This window comes from Arachis duranensis, chromosome 7 (assembly GCF_000817695.3).
Source record: "Arachis duranensis cultivar V14167 chromosome 7, aradu.V14167.gnm2.J7QH, whole genome shotgun sequence".
NCBI lineage: Eukaryota > Viridiplantae > Streptophyta > Magnoliopsida > Fabales > Fabaceae > Arachis > Arachis duranensis.
The window spans coordinates 50,388,373-50,398,076 of record NC_029778.3 but is presented as its reverse complement, the minus strand read 5'-3'; the positions used below and the strand labels follow the sequence as shown (position 1 = coordinate 50,398,076).

General features: G+C 39.7%; 1 non-coding gene across 1 annotated transcript; it reads right to left on the bottom strand.

Moving 5' to 3' along the window:
- Window positions 1-7,839: 7,839 nt before the first annotated feature.
- Window positions 7,840-7,947, bottom strand: LOC127740947 (small nucleolar RNA R71). The gene has a single exon (XR_008001803.1). It is a non-coding gene; the product is annotated as a small nucleolar RNA R71 (small nucleolar RNA).
- Between the last annotated feature and the right edge of the window lie 1,757 nt (window positions 7,948-9,704).

Here is a 9,704-nt window from a genome sequence, read left to right as displayed (position 1 = left end):
ACCATGTTGAAGGATTCACTCCACTGTATTCCTTGTTCAAGTTGCTGCTCCATCAGTTACCTTTGCCACTCCCCTTGGTGACTTATCCATTTAGAGTTCAATTCTTCTTGGCAGTCCATCATTTGTAGTTGGAGGTTCCTCTGTGCCTCTTGGTTTTCTAGGTACTGCCTTGACAAGCTATTAATAGCTTCTTGAACTTGGCATATGTCCAGAGTGATTGGAACCTGCTCCTCTGACGCATGCCCTTTTAGAGCTTATGACACTGCTCTCTTTCTTGGTCTTCGTTGAGGTTGGGGAGGTGCTACATAGTGCATTCGTCGGGCGGTAATTGGGATACCAACCTTTACCCACTCAGTATCCCTATCCTCAAATACCAACCCAGCCCTTTCACACAAGCAAAAAATAGTGCTAGGATAACCTAACCTAGCTCCAGGATCGTTTTTCTCGACTAACTTTCGAATGCCTTGAGCGATGAGTTCATGAACCTTGATTTCCCTTCCTTTCAGTATGCATTGCACCATTGTTGCTCTCTTACAATTCACCTCTGAGTTGTTTCTGGCGGGGAAGATGGATCTTCTTACAATTTCGAACCATCCTTTAGCTTCAGGGATAAGGTCCCCCCTTTTAATAAATTTGGGCTTCCATTGGGGGTCTCTTACCCAATCTGCTCTTTGTGTACAAATATCTTTCACAATCTAGTCATAATTGGGATCACTATTTATTCTGGATTGATAGCTTTCTTCCTCAAATGGTATGGTTCGTAGCTTCAACACCCTCTTAATGGTCATTGGACTAAAATTCACCATCACTCCCTAGTACACGAAATCATGATACACAACTTCATGCAGCTGACCAGCAAGTGCACTGGGTCATCCAAGTAATACCTTACGTGAGTAAAGGTCGATCCCATGGAGATTGTCGGCTTGAAGCAAGCTATGGTCATCTTGTAAATCTCAGTCAGGCGGATTCAAATGGTTATGAAGCTTTGATAATTAAAAGATAAATAAACATAAAATAAAGATAGAGATACTTATGTAATTCACTAGTGGGAATTTCAGATAAGCGTTTGGAGATGCATTATTCCTTCTGAATCTCTACTTTCCTGCTGTCTTCATTCAATCATTCATACTCCTTTCCATGGCAAGCTGTATGTTGGGGATCACCGTTGTCAATGACTACCTTCCGTCCTCTCAGTGAAAATGGTCCTCTACAGTTTCTGTACGGCTAATCAACTATCGTATTTCTCGTCTCGGATGAAAAATATCAGGCACAGCTACCACATGGCTAATCAGCTGTCGGTTCTCGATCGTGTCAAAATAAGATCCAATGATCCTTTTGCGCACTGTCACTGCGCCACACAGTCGCAAGTTTGAAGCTCGTCACAGTCATCCCTTCCTAGATCCTACTCGAAATACCACAGACAAGGTTTAGACTTTTCGGATCTCAGGAATGCTGCCAATTATTTCTAGCCTATACCACGAAGGTTCTAATCTCAGATTCAGATGCCCCATTGTAAGAGGAGAAATGATGTGAATCATTGATTAGAGTCCCAAGAGATATGCATTCAAGCTTGTTTTCATGTAGAACGGAATTATTTGTCAGGCACGCGTTCATAAGTGAGAATGGTGATGAGTGTCACTTGATCATCACATTCATCATGTTCTTGTGTGTGAATGAATATCTTGGAATAAAAATAAGCTTGAATTGAACAGAAGAACAATAGTACTTTGCATTAATACTCGAGAAATAGCAGAGCTCCACACCTTAATCTATGAGGTGTAGAAACTCCACCGTTGAAAATACATAAGTGATGAAGGTCCAGGCATGGCCAAATGGCCAGCTCCCATAAAAGTCTAAGATAGCATAAAACTGATCAAAGATCTTTAATACAATAGTAAAAGGTCCTATTTATACTAGACTAGTTACTAGGGTTTACAGAAATAAGTAAATGATGCAGAAATCCACTTCCGGGCCCACTTGGTGTGTGCTTGGGCTGAACGTTGAAGCTTTCATGTGTAGAGACTTTTCTTGGAGTTAAACACCAGCTTTTATGCCAGTTTGGGCGTTTAACTCCAGCTTTTATCCTGTTTCTGGCGTTTAACACCAGAATAGGGCAGGAAGTTGGCGTTTGAACGCCAGTTTGCATCGTCAAAGTTTGAAAGTCCAGGATGTCTACTTTCCAACGCAATTGAGGGCACGCCATTTGGGATTTCTGTAGCTCCAAAAATTCCATTTTGAGTGCAGGGAGGTCAGAATCCAACAGCATCTGTAGTCTTTTTTCAGCCTCTGAATCAGATTTTTGCTCAGGTCCCTCAATTTCAGCCAGAAAATACCTGAAATCACCGAAAAACACACAAACTCATAGTAAAGTCTAGAAATATAAATTTTGCTTAAAAACTAATAAAAATATACTAAAAAGTAGCTAGATCCTACTAAAAACTACCTAAAAACAATGCCAAAAAGCGTATAAATTATCCGCTCATCACAACACCAAACTTAATTTGTTGCTTGTCCCCAAGAAACTAAAAACAAAATAGGATAAAAAGAAGGGAATATACAATGAATCTCACAATATCAATGAAACTTAGTCCCAATTAGATGAGTGGGGCTAGTAGCTTTTTGCTTCTGAATAGTTTTGGCATCTCACTTTATCCTTTGAAATTCAGAATGATTGGCATCTATAGGAACTCAGAATTTTAGATAGTGTTATTGATTTCCCTAGTTCAGTTTGTTGATTCTTGAACACAGCTACTTTATGAGTCTTGGCCGTGACGCTAAGCACTTTGTTTTCCAGTATTACCACCGGATACATAAATGCCACAGACACATAACTTGGTGAACCTTTTCAGATTGTGACTCAGCTTTGCTAGAGTCCCCAGTTAGAGGTGTCCAGAGTTCTTAAGCACACTCTTTTTGCTTTGGATCGCGACTTTAACCACTCAGTCTTAAGCTTTTCACTTGGACCTTCATGCCACAAGCACATGGTTAGGGACAGCTTGATTTAGCTGCTTAGGCCAGGATTTTATTCCTTTAGGCCCTCCTATCCATTAATGCTCAAAGCCTTGGATCCTCTTTACCCTTGCCTTTTGGTTTAAAGGGCTATTGGCTTTTTCTGCTTGCTTTTTCTTTTTCTTTTTCGCCATTTTCTCCCTTTTTTCGCTATTTTCTCTTTTTCACTGCTTTTTCTTGCTTCAAGAATCAATTTCATGATTTTTTAGATTATGAATAACATTTCTCTTTGTTCATCTTTCTTTCAAGAGCCAACAATTTTAACATTCATAAATTCACTATAAAAAATATGCACTGTTCAAGCATTCATTCAGAAAACAAAAAGTATTGCCACCACATCAAAATAATTACTAATTTCAAGATAAAATTTGAAATCCAAGTACTTCTTGTTCTTTTGTAATTAGACACATTTTTCATTTAAGAAAGGTGAAGGACTCATGGAATTATTCATAGCTTTAAGGCATAGACACTAGACATTAATGATCATGTAGTAAAGACACAAAACATAGTAAAACATAAAGCTCAAAGCCGAAAACAGAAAGACAAATAGATAAGGAGATTAAGAAATGGGTCCACCTTAGTGAGTGTGGTGTCTTCTTCCTCTTGAAGAACCAATGGTGCTCTTGAGCTCCTCTATGTCTCTTCCTTGCCTTTGTTGCTCCTCCCTCATAGCTTTTTGATCTTCTCTAATTTCATGGAGAATGATGGAGTGCTCTTGGTGCTCCACCCTTAGTTGGTCCATGTTGTAACTCAAGCCTTCCAAAGAGGTGTTGAGTTGCTCCCAATAGTTGTGTGGAGGAAAGTGCATCCCTTGAGGCATCTCAGGGATTTCATGAGGAATTTCCTCATGCACTTGTTGAGGTCCATGAGTGGGTTCTCTTGTTTGCTCCATCCTCTTTTTATGATGGGCTTGTCTTCTTCAATGAGGATGTCTTCCTCTATGACAATTCCAGCTAAATTGCATATGTGACAAATGAGATGAGGGAAGGCTAACCTTGCCAAAGTGGAGGGCTTGTCAGCCACCTTGTAGAGTTCTAGAGGTATGATCTCATGAACTTCCACTTCCTCCTCAATCATGATACTATAGATCATGATGGCCTGATCCACAGTTACTTCGGATCGGTTGCTAGTAGAAATGATAGAGCGTTGGATGAACTCCAACCATCCTCTAGCCACAGGCTTAAGGTCCGGCCTTCTTAATTGAACTGGCTTACCTCTTGAGTCTCTTTTCCATTGAGCTCCTTCCACATATATGTCCATGAGGACTTGGTCCAACCTTTGATCAAAGTTGACCCTTCTAGTGTAGGGGCGTGCATTTTCTTGCATCATTGGCAAGTTGAACGCCAACCTTATATTTTTATTAGTTTTTAGTTAAAATTCACTTTTCTGGACTTTACTATGAGTTTGTGTGTTTTTCTGTGATTTCAGGTATTTTCTGGCTGAAATTGAGGGACCTGAGCAAAAATCTGATTCAGAGGCTAAAAAGGACTACAGATGCTGTTGGATTCTAACCTCCCTGCACTCGAAGTAGATTTTCTGGAGCTACAGAAGCCCAATTGGCACGCTCTCAATTGCGTTGGAAAGTAGACATCATGGGATTTCCAGAAATGTATAATAGTTTATACTTTTCCCGAGATTTGATGGCCCAAATAGGCATTTTAAGTCAGCTCAAGAATTCTGGCGTTTAACGCCGAAACTGGCACAAGAATGGGAGTTAAACGCCCAAACTGGCACAAAAGCTGGTGTTTAACTCCAAGAAAAATCTCTACACATGAAAGCATCAATGCTCAGCCCAAGCACACACCAAGTGGCCCCGGAAGCGGACTTTTATGTCATTTACTCATCTTTGTAAATCCTAAGCTACTAGTTCCCTACAAATAGGACCTTTTGCTATTGTATTAGAAATCTTTTGATCACTTTAGATCTTAGGATTATCTTTGGATGTCTAGTTCTTAGATTATGGGAGGCTGGCCATTCGGCCATGCCTAGACCTTGTTCTTATGTATTTTCAACGGTGGAGTTTCTACACACCATAGATTAAGGTTTGGAGCTCTGCTGTACCTCGAGTATCAATGCAATTACTATTGTTCTTCTATTCAATCTAGCTTATTCTTGTTCTAAGATATCACTTGTTCCTCAACTTGATGAATGTGATGATCCGTGACACTCATCATCATTCTCACCTATGAACGTGTGCCTGACAACCACCTCCGTTCTACCTTAGATTGAGTGGATATCTCTTGGATCCCTTAATTGAAATCTTCGTGGTATAAGCTAGAATTGATGGCGGCATTCAAGAGAATCCGGAAGGTCTAAACCTTGTCTGTGGTATTCTGAGTAGGATTCAAGGATTGAATGACTGTGACGAGCTTCAAACTCGCGATTATGGGGCGTTAGTGACAGACGCAAAAGAATCACTAGATTCTATTCCGACATGATCGAGAACCGACAGATGAATAGCCGTGCTGTGACAGAGCGCGTTGAACATTTTCACTAAGAGGACGGGACTGTAGCCATTGACAACGGTGATTCCCAACATACAGCTTGCTATGGAAAAGTGTAAGAAGGATTGGATGAAGACAGTAGGAAAGCAGAGAGACGGAAGGGACAAAACATCTCCATACGCTTATCTGAGATTCTCACCAATGAATTACATAAGTATCTCTATCTTTATTTTATGTTCTATCATTAATCCTCCATAACCATTTGAATCCGCCTGACTGAGATTTACAAGATGACCATAGCTTGCTTCATACCAACAATCTCCGTGGGATCGACCCTTACTCGCGTAAGGTTTATTACTTGGACGAACCAGTGTACTTGCTGGTTAGTTGTGCGAAGTTGTGATAAAGAGTTGAGATTGCAATTGAGCGTACCATGTTGATGGCGCCATTGATGATCACAATTTCGTGCACCAAGTTTTTGGCGCCGTTGCTGGGGATTGTTTGAGTTTGGACAACTGACGGTTCATCTTGTTGCTTAGATTAGGTATTTTTCTTCAGAATTTTTAAGAATGAATTCTAGAGTTTCAAGGTGATGTTCTTATCATCACCAAAGCTGATTGATTCTCATCAATTTAGCTCTTGAATGTAATGACCTGCTGAAGCTTGGCTATGTTTCTTGTTTGAGTCTAGTGTCTCATTTTAAGTTTGGTGTCAATTGCATGTTTCTGCTCTTCTTGCATTTTTCGAATTCATTCATGTGTCTTCACTGATCTTCAAGTTGTTCTTGATGATTTGCTTGCTCTGATCTTTAAATTCTCTTGTCTTGTGTGTTTTTGTTGTTTCTCATATGCATTCTCAATTTGTTAGTGTCAATAGTATACAAACTTCTAAGTTTGGTGTCTTGCATGCATTGTTTATTTGATCTTAGTTTCATTTTGATTATTCCTCATTATTAAAAATCCAAAAAAAATTTTAATTTGTGTCTTTTCAAGTCAATAATACAGAGAATTGAAGATTTAGAACACACAGCAGAGGAATTACACAGAAAAAGCTGGGCGTTCAAAATGCCCAGTGAGGAAGGAAAACTGGCGTTTAAATGCCAGCCAGGGTACCTGGCTGGGCGTTTAATGCCCAAAAGGGTAGTATTTTGGGCGTTAAACGCCAGAATGGATACCATTCTGGGCGTTTAACGCCAGGATGGCACAAGAGGGAAGATTTTGTTTTTAATTCAAATTTTTTTCAAGTTTTCATAATTTTTCAAAATCAAATCTTTTTTAAATCATATCTTTTCAATCATATATTTTCAAAATCAATTTCTTTCCCTTTTCAAAAATACTTGCTAACAATTAATGATTTGATTCAACATTTCAAGTATGTTGCCTTTTCTGTTGAGAAATGTTTAATGTCTAAATCATATCTTTTAAATTTCTTGTTAGCCATGTCATTAATTTTAAAAATCAAATCTTTTTTTAAAATGGTTTTTCAATCATATCTTTTTAAAACTATATATTTTCAAATCATATCTTTTTGATTTCTAATTTCAAAATCTTTTTCAAAAATCACTTTATTTCTTTCCAAACTTTAATTTTCGAAAATCATTCCTCAATTTTTCAAAATTTCTTTTAATTAATTCACTTTAATTTTCAAAAATTTCTTTCCTTCATCTCACATCCTTCTATTTATGGACTAACACTCCTCCTCAATGCACAATTCGAACTCTATCTCTCTTGATAAGTTCGAATTCTTCTACCTTCTCCTTCTATTCTTCTTTTCCTCTGACACATCAAGGAATCTCTATACTGTGACATAGAGGATTCTATACTTTCTTGTTCTCTTCTCTTTCATATGAGCAGGAGCAAAGACAAAGGCATTCTTGTTGAAGCTGACCATGAACCTAAAAGGACCTTGAAGCGAAAGCTAAGAGAAGCTAAAGCACAATTCTCTGTAGAGGACCTAACAGAAATCTTCAAGGAAGAAGACATGGCAGCCAAAAACAACAACAATGCAAACAATGCAAGGAAGGTGCTGGGTGACTTTACTGCACCTACTCCCGACTTCTATAGGAGAAGCATCTCTATCCCTGCCATTGGAGCAAACAACTTTGAGCTTAAGCCTCAATTAGTTTCTATAATGCAACAGAATTGCAAGTTCCATGGACTTCCATTGGAAGATCCTCATCAATTTTTAGCTCAATTCTTGCAAATCTGTGACACTGTCAAGACCAATGGGGTTGACCCTGAAGTCTACAGACTTATGGTATTCCCTTTTGCTGTAAGAGACAGAGCTAGGATATGGTTGGACTCACAACCTAAAGGAAAGCCTGAACTATTGGTAAAAGCTAGTCAATGCCTTCTTGGCAAAGTTCTTTCCACCTCAAAAATTGAGTAAGCTTAGAGTGGAAGTCCAAACCTTCAGACAGAAGGAAGGTGAATCCCTCTATGAAGCTTGGGAAAGATACAAACAATTGATTAGAAAGTGTCCTTCTGACATGCTTTCTGAATGGAGCATCATAGGTATCTTCTATGATGGTTTGTCTAAACTGTCCAAGATGTCATTGGACAGCTCTGCTGGAGGATCTCTTCATCTGAAGAAGACACCTGCAGAAGCTTAAGAACTCATTGAAATGGTTGCAAATAACCAATTCATGTACACTTCTGAAAGGAATCCTGTGAACAATGGGACAAATCAGAAGAAAAGAGTTCTTGAGATTGATACTCTGAATGCCATATTGGCTCAGAATAAAATATTGACTCAGCAAGTCAATATGATTTCTCAAGGTCTGTCTGGAATGCAAGCTGCACCAGGCAGTACTAAGGACGCTTCATCTAAAGAAGAAGCTTATGATCCTGAGAACCCTTCAATGGAAGAGGTGAATTACATGGGAGAACCCTATGGAAACACCTATAATCCTTCATGGAGAAATCATCCAAATCTCTCATGGAAGGATCAACAGAGACCTCAACAAGGTTTCAACAACAATAATGGTGGAAGAAACAGGTTTGGCAATGGCAAGCCTTTTCCATCATCTTCTCAGCAACAGACAGAGAATTCTAAGCAGAGCCACTCTGACTTAGCAACCATGGTCTCTGATCTAATCAAAACCACTCAAAGTTTCATGACTGAAACAAGGTCCTCCATTAGGAATTTGGAGGTACAAGTGGGTCAGCTGAGTAAGAAAGTTACTGAACTCCCTCCTAGTACTCTTCCAAGCAATACAGAAGAGAATCCAAAAGGAGAGTGCAAGGCCATCAACATGGCCGAATTTGAAGAGGAGGAAGAGGCAGTGATCGCCACTGAGGAAGACTTCAATGGACGTCCACTGGCCTCCAATGAGTTTTCTAATGAGGAACCATGGGAATCTGAGGATCACATTGAGACCATAGAGATTCCATTGGATTTACTTCTGCCATTCATGAGCTCTGATGAGTATTCTTCCTCTGAAAAGGACGAAGATGTCACTGAAGAGCAAGTTTCTGAGTACCTTGGAGCAATCATGAAGCTAAATGACAAGTTATTTGGTAATGAGACTTGGGAGGATGAACCCCCTTTGCTCACCAAAGAACTTGATGACTTGACTAGGCAGAGATTACCTCAAAAGAGGTAGGATCCTGGGTAGTTCTCAATACCTTGTACCATAGGCACCATTACCTTTGAGAAGGCCCTGTGTGACCTAGGGTCAAGCATAAACCTCATGCCTCTATCTGTAATGGAGAAGCTAGGGATCTTTGAGGTGCAAGCTGCAAGAATCTCACTAGAGATGGCAGACAATTCAAGAAAATAGGCTTATGGACTTGTAGAAGATGTTCTGGTAAAGATTGAAGACCATTACATCCCTGCTGATTCATAGTCCTAGAGACTGGGAAGTGCATGGATGAATCCATCATCCTTGGCAGACCCTTCCTAGCCACAGCAAAAGTTGTGATTAATGTTGACAGAGGAGAATTGATCATTCAAGTGAATGAAGAATCCCTTGTGTTTAAGGCTCAAGGATATCCCTCTGTAACCATGGAGAGGAAGCAAGAAGAGCTTCTCTCAAAACAGAGTAAAACAGAGCCCCCACAGTCAAACTCTAAGTTTGGTGTTGGGAGGCCACAACCAAATTCTAAGTTTGGTGTTGAACCCCCACATTCAAACTCTAAGTTTGGTGTTGGAAGGTTCCAACATTGCTCTGAACATCTGTGAGGCTCCATGAGAACCCACTGTCAAGCTACTGACATTAAAGAAGCGCTTGTTGGGAGGCAACCCAATGTT